Source organism: Meriones unguiculatus, chromosome 2 (assembly GCF_030254825.1).
Source record: "Meriones unguiculatus strain TT.TT164.6M chromosome 2, Bangor_MerUng_6.1, whole genome shotgun sequence".
Lineage (NCBI taxonomy): Eukaryota > Metazoa > Chordata > Mammalia > Rodentia > Muridae > Meriones > Meriones unguiculatus.
In genome coordinates, this window is record NC_083350.1 from 28,763,275 (window position 1) to 28,780,390 (window position 17,116).

The window sequence follows — 17,116 nt, forward strand, 5'->3', positions numbered from 1 at the left end:
GAAAATTAGCTACTTTCAAGAAAACACAGGAAATAATTAACCTTACTATAGTAAAACAAAAAGCAACCAAGCACACAACATTATGACCACAGCCAACATCAAAATCAAAGGATCTAACAGCCACTGGTCATTAATCTCTCTCAACATCAATGGACTAAACTCTCCAATAAAAAGACACAGACTAACAGAATGGATACGTAAACAAAACCCAGCAATCTGTTGCATACAAGAAACACACCTAAGGTACAAAGATAGACATTACCTGAGGGTAAAGGGTTGGAAGACGACTTTCCAAGCAAATGGACCCAAGAAGCAAGCAGGAGTAGTCATTCTAATATCTGATAAAATAGACTTTCAACCAAAATTAATAAAAAGAGATGGGGAAGGACACTTCATACTCATCAAGGGAAAATTCGACAAAGAAGACATTACAATCTTGAACATCTATGCCCCAAATACAAGAGCATCCACATTTGTAAAAAAAACATTGATAAAACTTAAACCACATATAGATCCCCACACATTAATAGTGGGAGACTTCAACACCCCACTCTCAACAAAGGACAGGTCAACTAAACAGAAATTAAACAAAGAAACAATGTCTCTGACAGAGGTCATGAATCAAATGGACCTAACAGACATATACAGAACCTTACACCCAAACACAAAAGAATTTACCTTCTTCTCAGCACCTCATGGAACCTTCTCCAAAATAGACCATATAGTTGGTCACAAAGCAAACCTCAACAGATACAAGAAGATTGAAATAATCCCTTGTATCCTATCTGATCACCATGAAATAAAGCTGGACCTCAACAACAACAGAAATAGCAAAAAGCCTACACACACATGGAAACTGAACAACTTGTTACTAAATGACAGCTGGGTTAGGGAAGAAATAAAGAAAGAAATTAAAGTCTTCCTAGAACTGAATGAAAATGAAGACACAACATACCCAAACTTGTGGGACACAATGAAGGCAGTGCTAAGAGGAAAGTTCATAGCACTAAGTGCCTTCAAGAAGAAATTCGAGATAGCTCATTTAAGCAACTTAATGGCTCACTTAAAAACCCTAGAAAAAGAAGAAGCAGACATACCAAAAAGGAGTAGATGGCTGGAAATAATCAAACTCAGGGCTTTGAAATCAATCAATTAGAAACAAATAAAACAATTCAAAGAATCAATGAAACCAAAAGTTGGTTCTTTGAGAAAATCAACAAGATTGACAAACCCTTAGCCACTCTAACTAAAATGCAGAGAGACACCACCCAAATCAATAAAATCAGAAATGAAAAGGGGGGCATAACTACAGACACTGAGGAAATCCAAACAATCATTGAGACTTACTTCAAAAGTCTATATGGCACAAAATTTGAAAATCTAAATGAAATGGACAATTTTCTTGATTGATTTGACTTACTAAAGCTGAATCAGGACCAGGTAAATCAATTAATTAGTCCTATATCCCCCAAAGAAATAGAAGGAGTCATCAAAAGTCTCCCATCCAAAAACAGTCCAGGACCAGATGGTTTCAGCACAGAATTCTACCAGACCTTCAAAGAGCTAACTCCAATTCTCTTCAAACTATTCCACAAAATAGAAACAGAAGGAACATTACCAAACTCATTGTTTGAAGCCACAGTCACCTTGGTACCTAAACCTCACCAAGACTCAACAAAGAAAGAGAATTTCAGGCCAATCTCCCTTATGAACATTGATTCAAAAATACTCAACAAAGTACTTGCAAACCAAATACAAGAACACATCAAAGATATTATCCACTATGACCAAGTAGGCTTTGTCCCAGGTATGCAGGGGTGGTTCAATATATGGAAATCCATCAATGTGATCCACCATATTAACAAACTGAAGGAAAAAAAACCACATGTTAATCTCCCTAGATGCTGAAAAAGCATTTGACAAAATCCAACATCCATTCATGTTTAAAGTATTGGAGAGATCAGGGATACAAGGCTCATATCTAAACATAGTAAAGGTGATATACAGCAAGCCTGTAGCCAACATCAAACTGAATGGAGAGAAACTTAAAGCAATCCCACTGAAATCAGGGACAAGACAAGGATGCCCACTCTCTCCATATCTGTTCAACATAGTGCTGGAAGTCCTTGCTAGAGAAATAAGACAATTAAAGGAGATCAAGGGGATACAAATTGGAAAGGAAGAAGTCAAATTATCACTATTTGCAGATGATATGATATTATAGGTGAGTGACCTCAAAAATTCTACCAGGGAACTCCTACAGCTGTTAAATACCTTCAGCAAAGTGGCCGGATAAAAAATTAACTCAAAAATTCAGAAGCCCTCCTGTATACAAAAGACAAAAGGGCTGAGAAAGAAATTAGGGAAACAACACCCTTCACAATAGCCACAAATGAAATAAGGTACCTTGGTGTAACCCTAACCAAGGAAGTCAAAGACTTGTATGAAAAAAATTTCAAGTCTCTGAAGAAAGAATTAGAAGTAGATATGAGAAGATGGAAAGATCTCCCATGCTCATGGCTTGGCAGGATTAACATAGCCATTAAAATGGCCATCTTACCAAAAGCAATCTACAGATTTAATGCAATTCCTATCAAATTGCCAACACAATTCTTTACAGACCTGGAAAGAAAAATTCTCAACTTCGTATGGAATAACAAGAAACCTAGAATTGCTAAAACAATCCTCTACAATAAAAGATCTTCTGGAGGTATCTCCACCCCTGATCTTAAGCTGTACTGTATAGCAACAGTTATAAAATCTGCATGGTACTCGCATAGAAACAGACTGGTGGATCAATGGAATTGATTGAAGACCCAGAAATAAACCCACACACCTATGGATACTTGATTTTTGACAAAGATGCCAAAACCATACAATGGAAAAAGGATAGCATTTTAAACAAATGGTGCTGGTCCAACTGGATGTGTACATGTAGAAAAATGAAAATAGATTTATACTTATCACCCTGCACAAAACTGAAGTCCAAGTGGATCAAAGACCTCAACATAAAACCAGACACACTAAACTGGTTAGAGAAAAAAGTGGGGAATACCCTAGAACTCATTGGCACAGGGGAAAACTTCCTGAACAGAACACCAACAGCACAGGTTCTAAGATCAACAATCAATAAATGGGACCTCATGAAACTGAAAAGTTTCTGTAAAGCAAAGGACACTGTCATCAAAACAAAACTACTGCCTACAGATTGGGAAAGAATCTTCACAGACCCTTTATCTAAAAGAGGGCTAATATCCAGCATATATAAAGAACTAAAGAAGCTGAAAAGCAGCAAACCAAGTAATCCAATTAAAAAATGAGGAACAGAGCTAAACAGAGAATTCTCTGTAGAGGAATATTGAATGGCAGAGAAACACTTATAGAAATGCTCAACCTCATTAGCCATCAGGGAAATGCAAATCAAAACAACCCTGAGATTTCACCTTACACCCATCAGAATGGCCAAGATGAAGAACTCAAGTGACAATACATGTTGGAGAGGTTGTGGAGAATGGGTAACCCTCCTCCACTGCTGGTGGGAATGTAAACTTGTACAACCACTCTGGAAATCAGTTTGGTGCTTTCTCAGACAAATAGGAATAGTGCTTTCTCAAGATCCAGACATTCCACTCCTAGGCATATATACAAAAGAGGCTCAAGTACACAATAAGGAAATTTGCTCAACCATGTTTGTATCAGCCTTATTTGTAATAGCCAGAAGCTGGAAACAGCCCAGATGTCCCTCAACTGAAGAATGGATGCAGAAATTGTGGTACATCTACACAATGGAATATTACTCTGCAATGAAAAATAAGGAAATCATGAAATTTGCAGATAAATGGTGGGACCTGGAAAGGATCATCCTGAGCTGTCCCAGAAGCAGAAAGACACACAGGGTATATACTCACTCATATAAAGTTATAGGATAAACCTATTAAAATCTGTACATCTAAAGAAACTAATCAAGAGAGAGGACCCTGACTAAAACGCTCCATCCCCATCCCGAAAGGTAAAGAGGAAGGACATCAGAAGAAGAAGAAAGCAGGAAACAACCTAGGAACCTGCCACAGAGGGCCTCTGAAAGGCTCTGCCCTTCAGACTATCAAAGCAGATGCTGAGACTTTATGCCCAACTGTTGGGCAGAGTGCATGGAATCTTATGTAAGAAGTGGTAAATAGTAGGTTATGGAGAGGACAGGAACCCCACAAGGAGAGCAACAGAACCAGAAGATTTGAACACAGGGGTCTTCCAAGAGACCCATACTCCAACCAAGTACCAGGCATGGAGATAACCTAGAACCCCTGGGCATATGTAATCCATGGCAGTTTAGTGTCTAAGTGGGTTACATAGTAATGGGAAGAGGGACTGCCTCCAACACAATCTGATTGGCCTGCTCTTTGATCACCTCCCCCTCAGGGGAGAGCAGCATTACCAGGCTGCAGAAGAAGACAATGCAGCCTCTCCTGACGTGATCTGATAGACTAAGGTCAGAAGGAAGGAGAAGAGAACCTCCCCTATCAGTGGACTTGGGGAGGGGCATTCAGGAAGAAGGGGGAGGGAGGGTGGGATCTTGAGGGGAGGAGGGAGGGGCTTATGGGGGGTATACAAAGTGAATAAAATGTAAAAAAAAAATAAAAATCAAGTTTTGGGCTGGGTTGGTGTCCACCTTTCTTTTTCAGTAGCCTGCAGAGTACCTTCCCTCACCAAAGAAATGATAATGCAGGGATACAGACTCTGTATTCAGATACAAAACAAGAATATTGAAATAATTCCCTGCATCCTATCAGATCACCACAGATTAAACTTGGATATCAACAACAACACAAACAATGGAAAGCTCAAGGAAACTAAACAACTCTCTACTGAATGAAAACTGAGAAAGGAAGAAAGGAAGAAAGAAAGATTTTCTAGAATTAAATAAAAAAGAAGACACAACATACTCAAACTTATGAGTCACAATGCAATCAGTGCGAAGAAGAAAGTTCATAGCATTAAATGCTTACATTTTAAAAATGGATGCTTAAATCTCACTCAGGAGGGAAAACAGAAGAGACAGCAGAAGTGGTTGGAGAGAAGGAACTGGGTGAAGGAGAGAGTGAGGAGAGAAATAAGGGAGAAGATCAGACTTGGGGTAAGTGGGGGCAGGAAGACAGAGGGCTTACAGAGAGAAAAGAAAATGTGGGCTGGGTATCTCTGTAACAAGCTAGAGACCTACAACAGGGTAAGCTCCTGTGGGATATGAGTATGACTCTGTCTAATACTCCTAATAGAAGGGGTTATAGAGACTGAAGAGGCCACCCTCTAACTAGCCAGGAGACCTAGTGGAGGGAGGACAACACCAACCCACCCATAAAAACTTCAACCCTCTGGAAAGACCCCTGTGTTCAGATTTTTTGGTTCTGTTGCTCTCCTTGTGGAGTTCCTGTCCTCTCCAGATCTTACTGTTTCCCACTTCTTTCCTAAGATTCCCTTCACTCTGCCCAAAGGTTGCCCACAAGTCTCAGCATCTGCATTGATAGTCTGCAGGGCAGAGCCTTTCAGAGGCTCTCTGTGTCAGGCTCCTGACTTGTTCCCTCTTTTTTCCTTCTTCTGATGTCCAGCCTCTTTGCCTTTCTGGACAGGAATTGAGCATTTTAGCAAGAGTCCTCCCTCTTGATTTTTTCTTTAGGTGTACCAAGGACTATGCATGGAGATAACCTAAGACCCATGCACAGATGTAGCCCATGGCAGTTCAGTATGCAAGTGGGTTCCATTGTAATTGGAACAGGGACTGTCTCTGACATGAACTTATTGGCCTGCTCTTTAATTACCTCCCCCTGAGGGGGAAGCAGCATTACCAGACCACAGAAGAAGACAATGCAGCCACTCCTGATGAGACATAATTGACTAGGATCAGAAGGAAGGAAAAGAAGACCTCCCCTCTCAGTGGACTTGGGGAGGGGCATGCATGCAGAGGGTGGAGGAAGGGAGGGATTGGGACTGGAGGAGGGAAGGAACCACAGGGAGGATACAAAGTGAATAAAGTGTAATTAATAAAGAAAAAAAGGAAAACAAAACTTCAACCCAAAATTTACCCACCCTACAAGAAGAAGAAATAAAAATAAAGCAAACATTGAAGGACTTTCCAACCAATGCCTGGTCGAAACTGAGACACACTCTCCCCAACCCCCACCCGACACACAACCATGGGAAAAATCCAGCCCCTGACACGATTAATGATACTCTGCTATGCTGCCAGACCAGAGCCTAGCATAGATGACCTGTAAGAGGCTCCACCCAGCAGTGGAACAAAGCAGATGCTGAGACTCACAGCCAAACATTGGGCAGAGTGCAGGGAGTCTTGTGGAAGAGTGGGGAGAAGGGGAAAAGGATTGAAGGACCCAGAAGGGACAGGAGCTTCACAAGAAGACCAAGAAAGCCAGCTATACATGGTTCCAGGGGGCCTTACAGAGACTGAAGCAACAACAAAGAAAGATGCATGGATGGACCTGGGGTCCCTACACAGATGTAGCTAATGGGCAGCTGTCTTCATATTGGTTCTCTAATAATGGGTATGGGGGCTGTCTCTGACATGGACTCTGTTGCTTGCTTTTTGATCATTTCCTCCTGTCAGGGCTGCCTCACCAGCCCCAGGAGAAGAGGATGAGCTCAATCCCAATGTGAATTGATATGATGGGGTGTGTTGGTGTGGGTCTCCCCTTTTCTGAAGAGTAGGGGAGAGAGAGAAGGGTGAAGAGGGAGGAAGGGTGGGACCAGGAAGAGAGGAGGGAGGGGGTTATGATATAAAGTGACTAACAAACTAACTAACTGACTAACTAACTAACTAAAATGGAGAGGTCCCATACTAGCAATGTAACAGCACACCTGAAAGCTCTAGAACAAGAAGAAGCAAATGCGACAAGAGGAATAGACCACTGGATGGGGAGGCTCCCCTTTTCTGAGCAATAGGGAAGGACATGGGGGAGAAAGAGGAAGGGTGGGACTGGGAGGAGAGGAAGGATGGGGCTATGACCAGGATGCAAAGTGAAAAAATAAATATTTTGCTATTTATTCATTATATATCCAGAGTGAAGCCCCCTCCCTCAACTCCTCCCAGTCCCACCCTCACTCTCTCTTCTCCCTATCCTCTTTCCCTAGTCCACTGAAATGGGGGAGTTCTCCTCTTCTGCCATCTGCCCATAGCTTATCAAGTCTCATCTGGACTGCCTGGATCCTCTTCTTGTGTAGCCTGGCAAGGCCGCATCACCAGGGGCAAGTGATCAAAGAGCAAGCAACTGAGTTCATAAGAAAACCAGCCCCTGCTCCCCATACTTGGGTACCCACAAGGAGACTGAGCTGCCAATCAGCTACATCTGAGAAGGGGTCTAAGTCCTCTTCCTGAATGGTCCTTGGTTGTTGCATTGTCTCTGCAGTATCCCCAGGACTCAGGTATTTTAGTTTTATTGATCGCCCTGTGGGGCTCTAGTCCCCTCTGTGTCCTTCTATCACTCCTCCCTTCTTCCTTAATACTCCCTGTGCTCTGCCCAAAGTTTGACTGTGAGTGTCAGCATCTGCTTCAACCCCCTGCTGGGCAGAACCTTTTAGAGGGCCCTCTACAGTAGCCTCCCATCCTGTCCCTGCTCTTCCACTGCTTCTAGTGTCTATCCTGTTTTGCCATTCTGAATGAGATTTAAGCATCCTCCCTAGGGTCCTACTCACTGTTTAGCTTCTTTAGACCTGTGGATTTTAGTATGGCTATCCTATATTATATGGCTAATATCCGCTTATAAGTGAGAGTTTGTCATATGTGTCTTTCTGTTTCTGGGTTACCTCACTCAGGATGCTGTTTTGTAGTTCCATCAATTTTCCTGAAGATTTGTTGGTTTCCTTATTTTTATTTGCTGAGTAGTATTCCATTGTGTAAATGTACCACAGTTTCTGTATCCATTCCTCTCTTGAGAGACATCTAGGCTGTTTCCAGATTCTGGCTATAACAAATAAAGCTGCTATGAACATAGTTTGGGCAAATGTCCTTGTTAAATGGTAGGGCATTTTTTAGGTATATGCCCAGGAGTGGTATAGCTGGATCTTAAGGTAGTGCTATTCCCAATTTTCTGAGAAAAAGCCAAATCAATTTCCAAAGTGATTGTACAAGTTTTTACTCTCATCAGGTGAGTCAGGCCCTGAGACACAGCCTGCTCACAGGTCTTAGGGAAGAGTGAGAACAATTCTGACAGTGGAAGAAATGTAGTGGACTCTCGATGGACTCTTAGACACAGTGACAAGGATAGCTGCATTTTCCCTGGGAAACTGGAGCAGTTTCTTATGCTGCTCGCTACCCGTGAAACAGAGCACACACAGAATGTGGGAAGAAGCAAAAGCAATAGAAGGAAGCTTCGGTTGAGTCTCCGGCTCCATGTAGATTCCTCCCTGTTCCTTCTCTCTACCTTTCCCTTTCTCACCAAAGCACCCATCCTTCAGCATCACCGCAGTAGATTCCCCAGCATGTTCTGCATTTTCAACACCATCTTGTGCAGCCAGGCCTGGTAGTGCAGTGAACAGTTGACGGGCGTGAATTTCAGTGATTCACCTCAGGCTCTCCAGTGCTGGCATCACAGGTGACGAGGGCTAAATCGAGGGCATTCTGCGCTCTACCATCCCAACTACATCTCGAGTGCTACCTTTCGTTGCCTTTCAAGAATGTTTTAATTTAAATTTATTCATTTATTTACTTACTTATTTGAGACAGTGTCTCACTATGTCACCCAGGCTTTCCTGGAACTCACTCTGTAGACCAGGCTGACCTATGACTCCCAGAGATCCACCTGGTCTTGCTCTCTGAGTGGCAGATTACAGGCATGGGCTTCCCCTGTAGGTTCATTTATTTCGTAAAGTAGAACACCGTGGGTTGGAGCAAAGTCTCACAGGTAAAGCACTTGCTGTGCAAGCATGAGGACCTCAGACAGGAGCGCCAATCCCATGAAAGCCAGCTGTGGTGGGATCACTGTACTGCCTTCCACCATTGATGGGTAGTAGGTTCATGGAGAGACCCTGTCTTAAAAATAAGGTGAAAAGTGATAGAAGAAGACATGGGATGATGACTCCCACCCTTCACATGTACATGCATGGTTGAGTGCATATGTGTACACTCACATGAATGTACAGTATACACAAAAAAGTCCAATTTGAATTTATAAAAATGCTACATAAGCTTTTGTAAATTATATTAGAAACTAAAAACCATTTCTAGCCAATGACATGAGCAGAAAATGATTCCCATCTTTAAAGTCTGTCAGGAGCTATACTGTTAGAGGAGTTCAGTATGCATGTGAGCTTTCTGGAAGGGATCCAGTATTTTGCAAGGTCTGTACTGCCTCCAGCCTCTCACATGTCTTTTGTGCATTGCTGCATCTCTTTAAAATCTGGCATGGTGTGAACTATCACTTTATGGGGATCTACCCACTCTAGTTGAATAAACTTCCTATAGGATGTTACTGAAGATGTACTACTGTTCAGATGAATTACTTCTTGATTGTGGAATTCCCGATGCGATTCAAATGGTTTTATAAGTTAAATCGTTAAAGAACATCTAAAACAACTTTATAAAGTTATGGCTGCAATAAATACCTTTGTGGACTTGTAGATACTGAGACGGGTATAAGGCAGATTTGTAGCCTCAGACAGCCTTCACTCCAGGTGATACCACGAATCCTAGTATACACCATAAATACAGGCATGTTGGTTTAAACATTCCATGAATCCAAGTTATAATGGGACTAAAAACAATATCTAATTAAGTACAACCCTTAATGTCATAGTATATGCAAGCTGATTTGTTGTAATTCCTTATACCTTGTCATCTTAGGGCCTTATATGTCATTTTAAATTTACTTTGTTTCTTAGAATGAAAGACAGGTAAAATTACTGTTCCTAACTCACTATAAACTAAGAGTTAGCTGGAAAATGTGTAGGTTGGTTGGTCCTAATTGAAAAGACAAATATTCCTATGACTTTTAGACTTTCAAGCCTTCAGGCCCTGTCAACTTTTGTCACTCTGAACTCACTGTGGGCTTATGTAATGGATACATTGAAAAGAAATGTTTAGTTTTAAAATATGTAACCTGTTGCATTTTAGATTTTATCTGTTTTTATGATTAATTGCCTCTTTGAATACGAGGTAATTCCTTTTCTGGGAATTTTGTCTCAGAGGTATAAGACCATACAATAAATGTTGTCAGAAACCCTGTTGGCAGAAGCCCAGTGGTGGAAGCTCATGAGAATGGGAGCCTGTTGGAATTTGCTTCATCCATGAATTGTCAGTATGTATATAGATAGGTGTTTACATGTAAATATATCTGTCTGTTACATGTACATGTACATATGTTACATGAGTGTATTTCAATTGTCTGCTTGTATGTAAGGAGCTTCCTTTGAACCATCAGTTGAATGTGTGCATGAATATGTATAGGTCTATATGTCTGATTGTCTATGTCTATGTGTATGTATAGGCTGATACTATGAAAGCAGCAGCTTAAACTTATGACAGTTTCTTCAGAGGAAATGCTAGCTAAAATTCATTGAAGTTGAAGTTTTTAACTTCATCCACCCTTTCCCCTTGTTAGTGTGTATGTACGAATGGCCATTGCTTACGTTCTCTCCTCTTTTTCTTTTCTTATTGATTCACAAATAAAGAGTAGATTCAGGACCTAACTATCAGCCTTATAAGATAAACAGGCTGAAGTTTACTTTACCCTCTGCTCCTGTGCAGGAGCTAAGCTCAGATCAAAGAGCCCCTTTTTACAACCTCTTGCAGTTTTGTCTAGAAGCTATTTTTGTTGTTGTTGTTTGTTTGTTATATTTGGTTTTATTTTTTTTAAATCCAGACAGGGGGGAAAGGTGGCCAATTTAAATTTTCCTCCTTAGCAGCAGTGTAGCCAGTCCTTAGTCCTAGAGAAGGAATCTTGGGCTCTCTCCGCTCTTTCTTCTTTCTGTCATCCTTTGTGACCCATTGCCTGAGCCATCAGCTTGATGACCCAAGAGATAAAGCAAATTAGGGATTCCACATGTTGTCTCAGATTCTACCCTGAACCCTGGAATCTTGCCAAAGCAGAAATGACACTGGGAAATGGACTTTGGCAATCAGACTTTAACATAAGTCTTATTTAAGCCTTGCCTAACTGACAGAAAATAATGGCATATATACTCTTTATTGTTTGCTAAAAATGTTAGCTATTTAAAATGCACCTTATTTGTAGGGTGAATTTGATGCTTCCTGTTTATCAGTAACAGCTAGAAACAGAGCTAGTGACAATCTCTGTAGGACTATAGTGTCTTCAAAAAATCACTGCTTTACATAGGCTCAGCAGTTACATTTCACAATGACATAATTGCTTAGTTTTTCATTATCTTTTTTGAGGAGTTTAAAGGTTATCAGTTGATTATAAAAGGACATCTGGCCTCTTGACACTTGAAAACTTCATTACCTGCTTGACACCACAGTTCTAATCACGTATACAGAGAAATGCAATGACCACAGCCAACTCCCAGCTGGCACTCTTGGGTTAGAGTTTCAGAGTTTCAGAAGAGTTCAGAAGAGTTTCAGAAGAGACACACTGCCCTGCACCCCTCTAGCCAGTAGGAGACAAAGTTGATTCTAGACATAGGCAATTGTAGAGAATGACTTATAAAGCTGTATAACGTTGGCATGTGCCCATATAGAGTGGAAAAACATTGGGGAGAGGTACTGCCTAATGGAAAAGCACGTGTGGTTTCTGACACAGATACTTTAAACCAAGGAAGAGAATCATAATTTATTATACCAAATTGTCTAGGCCTGTCACATCTCACACATGCTGAGCTACTACACATGGTTGAAAGTTTAGTGCCATTCCAAAACAGATATAGATAGATGCAGTGATCTGCCTCTCTGTGTCATGAACAGATCCCCTCGTATACCTATTCTTCTGTAGAGAAGTCCGACTTTGACCTGAAAGTAACTGCTTTCTCAACATTTTGTGACTCTGATGGAAAGATGGCTCAGTGGTTAAGAGAATGGTTGCTGTGAACATGGACCTGAGATTGTTCCAGGCACCAATGTCAAGTGGCTCACAACTGTCTATAATTTTGCTTTAGGGAAATCTGATGCCTCTGACCTCTGAGAGCCCCATATGAGAGCACATACTTCAATCCCCACAGCACATACACATGATTAAAAAAACAAATCTTTAAAAAAGGTTACGGTGCTGAATGCCAAATCCACTCTCCACAGGTATCTATTTTTTAATTTCTCCAGGTGTTTCCTTGCAAGAGTATTTGAAACAGCATCAGTAGCTCAAAGTGGAAATGGTACTTACTCCTCTGAGATATTGTCAGTTCTTCTTAGGAACACTGTCATTTTGTATTACCACAGGGGCAGATAATAGTAATTCTATAAAAGAGTTGTCACACTATGCCATTTCTCTGCTTTTAGTTGGAAAAGGACTTTTTTCCCTACTTTAAAAAAAATTAAATTTATTACAATTTATGCACTTTGTATTCCAGCTGTAGCCCCCTCCATCATCCTCTCCCAATCTGGCCCTCCCTCCCTCTTCTCCTCCCATGCCCCTTCCCTAGTCCACAGATAGGAGAGGTCCTCCTCCCCTTCCATCTGACTCTAGCCTCTCAGGTCTCATCAGGACTGTCTACATTGGAATGACTATCTTTTAACTCATGCCTTTAGTATTTCTTTATGTTTCTCCAAGTTTTCAATAGTACCCCTTTCTTCTTCTCCCCTTAAGTTCAGGATAATGAGACATCATGGGTGCTTTCAATCAAGGGATGTCTGGGCTTGCAAGTTACATCCTTATCCAGATCATTTGTCCTTTTGCTGGCATTCCCCAAACATGGATTTCTGTATGTCATTTTAGAGTGGCTTTACAGGTTGTAGTCCATCTAATCCAACAACGGCTACCTAACCTTGAAACATCCAAGAATGCAGTTGGATGTCTCAGCTGGTCGTCAGTATACACTGGAACCTCAGAGAAATAGGCTCTAATGGCAGTGAAGAAATGGTTAAATATTCCCACCTTGTAAAAGCCAAATGAGAAGTTGGTGTTCATGCTTAAAACGATTTAATTAATAAAGAAAATCCCTCACTGGTGCACCCAGCCGCTTGGCTTTTAGTTAATTCCAGATGCAGTGAAGTTGACAACCAAGAATAGCCATCACAGATGTTCAGCCTCCTACAAATACAGTCGTTTTTAGAAAGAGAAACAGAAAGACAGCACGACCTCAGCTTAGAATACCTTGTATCTCTGATATCGTAAGCCAATGAAAACTTCTGAACATTCTCTATGACACTTCTGAGAACTCATCCCATAGATCCCCTTCACCCTCCCAGACCACTTAGAAGCCGACTCAGAAGCCAGAGAACTGGTATCTGGCAAACTCCACCCACTTTCTGGAAATTTTCTACTGTTAGTATTTCTGGGTCTGAACGGGAAGAAAAGCTCCAGCAGCAGTGAGCCCTCACTTGCTTTAGACTGTGAAAACCAGGTGTTGAAAACACGCTCACTCAGAATATCAGAGAAACATGGTGTAGATATTGTTCCCAGAGAGGGGGCAAGGAAATGAATCTGAGCCCAGAAACTCCATTTATTGTCCAACACTTCCCAGGCATCATTGGTCCTGGAGTTAAAGGTCTCCCAATAGCCTCACTATCTGCAAAAATAGAAGACTTGGAGGAAAGCTTCACTCAATAAGGCAGTCCAGGACCTACATATTCCCTTTAACCTGCCTTGATACAAACCAAAGATTACCCAAAAGAAAAGTCTGCCACTGCTAATCGTGTCTCTGCACTGGAGGTAGGCTAGCGTGGAACCAGAAAGCTCCAAGAAAAGCTAATGTTAGCATGTCAATTTAGGAATATTAAAAAAGTAGATGATATCCATGCTGTTTCGGGGTATCCACCAGAGATAATTATCTGAACTTGGGTTAAAGCCAATAGGAGGTCTTTATTAGTTGCTTAGCAACCACGCTGGGTGTTTCGGATCTCAAATGCAGGCCCTACCCTTTCTCAGGATGTGTTTTTAAGCACAAAACCCACATCCTGTTTTGACATACTTCAGTTAACAAAAACTATTACCCAGAAGTGAAACTATAGAAGCAAAAACACAAAGGTTATTACATTTAGGGACTTTCCTAGCACTATAGACTTTGGTGAGTTAGACCTATGTTTTCATCGTGGCGGGTGATGCTGTGTGCTGAGTTTCATGGCCAGAATGGTACTTCTATCATGACATCAGTTGTTCTAAGGTCTGGGGGCCTGTTACAGTGTTAGTGTTAGACTATATATGAAGATAGAGGGCTTTAGAGACTCGGTGAAACTTGCTCTTAACAGCTTTTTTTTGAAATGGCTGGTTGCAGGCATAAATTTCAGTATCTAAGGCTTCGAGGGGATTGCAAGTACACACCCTGACTTTTGCAGCTGTCTCTACTCATTTTGGCAGGGCTTGGGGTGCTTTTCTACTAGCACCCAATTTTTGCCTAAGTGTCTGCACTTCTGTGCATCGGTCACCAGGTACCCTTTACTGTGGTGTCTGTATGACCTCTGAGGTCTTTGCTCGCTTAGTCTGTGGGGGTGAACTTTGCAGTTCGGAGACACATCATTACTGAATTTTCCACCTTCTACTGCAGTGCATTTTGTCATTTCTCTCAGTATCCACCACTTCCTTTGTGGTGGCCTGAGGTGCAGAGTGGCATAGCAGGCTCTCCTCCAGGCAGGCTTGTCTTCTGTTTAGTTTTTGTTTTGTGGTGCTTGCTCATGCAGACCCTTACTTGTCTCTAGAGCTGAACTCTAGAACAAGAGAGGAGTTGGGAGGGTCTCCCTTCCCTAGCAACTTTCTTCAGGCTCCTGAGCTGACATCTGTTGTTTTGTTGTTAATCTAAGCAGTGGTTTCTAGAAAGGTTAGATTCACTCCTGTGTGGGAGGGACACCCATGAGGAGAGTATTTACACAGCTATGTTGTAGAGGCTTTAGACAAAACCTGAGGTCATTTCTACTGAGACTTATTAATTTTCTGGACTCCTGTCCTTGGCTGAATAAATTGGGATGTGTCACATGCTATATAGATGATTGTGTGGTGTTCACATGATGATTGTCCAGCTAGAGTCGGACACACTTGACACTCCCTGATCTGACCTTGGCTCCTCTGCTGGCCGTTAGCCTGGGTTTTACTGCCGCGTATCAAGGTTTCAGGCGTTGCTGGCCTCAGATTTTGGCCCTGGATGCCAGCTGTCCATGGAACTATATATGCTCCTTTTGCTTTTAGGTTACATGACCAGTTTGCAGTTTTAGCATGGGCCCTTTCCCCCCTCAGTATCTGTGGGGAGTTCACTCTTATCACTGTTACCAAGTCGTAGCTACGGTTTTTGTCACTTACCACACAGTTAGCTTCTTGTCTGTAGGGTGGGCTTGACGTGCTCTTCCTGAAGTAAATGGAGTAGTTTGTTATTTTTTTTTTTTGAGATTGTTTTTATTCACAATTTAGTTTGTTACAATTAGCTGCATTAGAAGACGGATTTGAACACATTTTAATAGAAATACCTTAATAAATAAAAAATGTTTATTAAAAAAAGAAGACAGACTTGGTGAAGGGGTAACATTGCCTCGTCAGTGTTTCTCAGCGTGTGTGACTTCATGGGAGCCAGTCAGAGCCTAACAATTTGGTCCTAAAGCTTTGCCTTTTAAAAAGTCTGGTCACCTTGGCCACTTCATGCCCAGCTGCAAGCCCTTTCATTTTCCTTCCTAAGCATTCCAGACCATGCCATTTGACTCCAAAACTCCTGTTTTCACCATTAGTGTTTTTCTTTCCTTCATCTATCTATATATCCATCTCTCTCTCTCTCTCTCTCTCTCTCTCTCTCTATGTATTGGATCTTGAGATCTGAACTCAGGTCTTCATACATGCAGAGCTAATGCTTTACCCATTAACCTCCTCAACCCTACAGCATTAAAAAAAAAGACATCTACTTCATTGACAAAGTGCTCATTATTCATACAATGAATTGTGCTAGTACCTTTAATGTAATAGTGCTATATATTCTCCTTATTCTCAGTCAATTTCCTTAGAATTACTCTTTTCAATTCTTTTTCTGGCATTTTCTCAACTTCCCTTTCAGTGTTCATTGATAGAAGATTTTGTGCTTCTTCAATGGCATCATTTTGCCTTGCTTTTCCATACTTCTTGATGCTCCTTGATATATGTGGTATGTCAGTGTCTTATCAATAGATAGGAGAATTAAACAGGAGAAGATTTTCTCCTGAAGATACTAGGTATTATTTTTAGAGATCGCATTGCCTTTGTTTCCATTTGGATACCATTGGTGTCTGTACAACTATAACTTCTGATTCTGAGGACTTGATGAATGTGGTAACAAAGTCAGAGGTCATACAGACTGATGACACTCTAGTAGCCAAAGAGGAACATACGACTTGTGGTACAGAGATTGTACTACTCAAGTAGACTTTGAGGGTGTATTACACATTGAAGTTGGGGTGATTAGATTTGGTCAAATTTGTAGGTGTGGTTAGATTTGGTCTTAAAATGGCACCATGCAGCAATAAGTTACATAGGAGAGGGGAGTATGTAAGGAGAGGTACCCATGTGGACCAGTGCAATGGTGTGTGTTCCATTACAACTCCTTGTGGAGCTCAAAACCACTGATAGGTGCAGTATTGCCTTACAGAAAAAAAAATTCATGACTCTATGGTGGGGATATGGACAATTTATGCTCTACTATTTACAGTTTCTGAGTTGTAAGAGGACTTTACACATTCAAACAAGCTCAGACGTGGAATCAAGAGCACTCACTATGCAGGATGGTTTGTTCCCTTTTCTACCTGACCATCTTGAATCTCATTTTCCATAATTCTCTTTCATATGCACTGTGCTCCAGTGTTCTCCAAATATTCTTAGCAAACATTATCTGCTTGTTCTTTGGTTTTATTCCTTAAGTAGAACAGGAGGTGTCTGGTGACTCTCATTAGCTATCTCTATGGCAAGTCTGTATCTCAGTTTATGGTATTAAAATACTTTGAATTATTTGGGGTTGGGGAGTAGCACAGCTTCTAACAAGAAAGCAACTGAACCACCAGCAT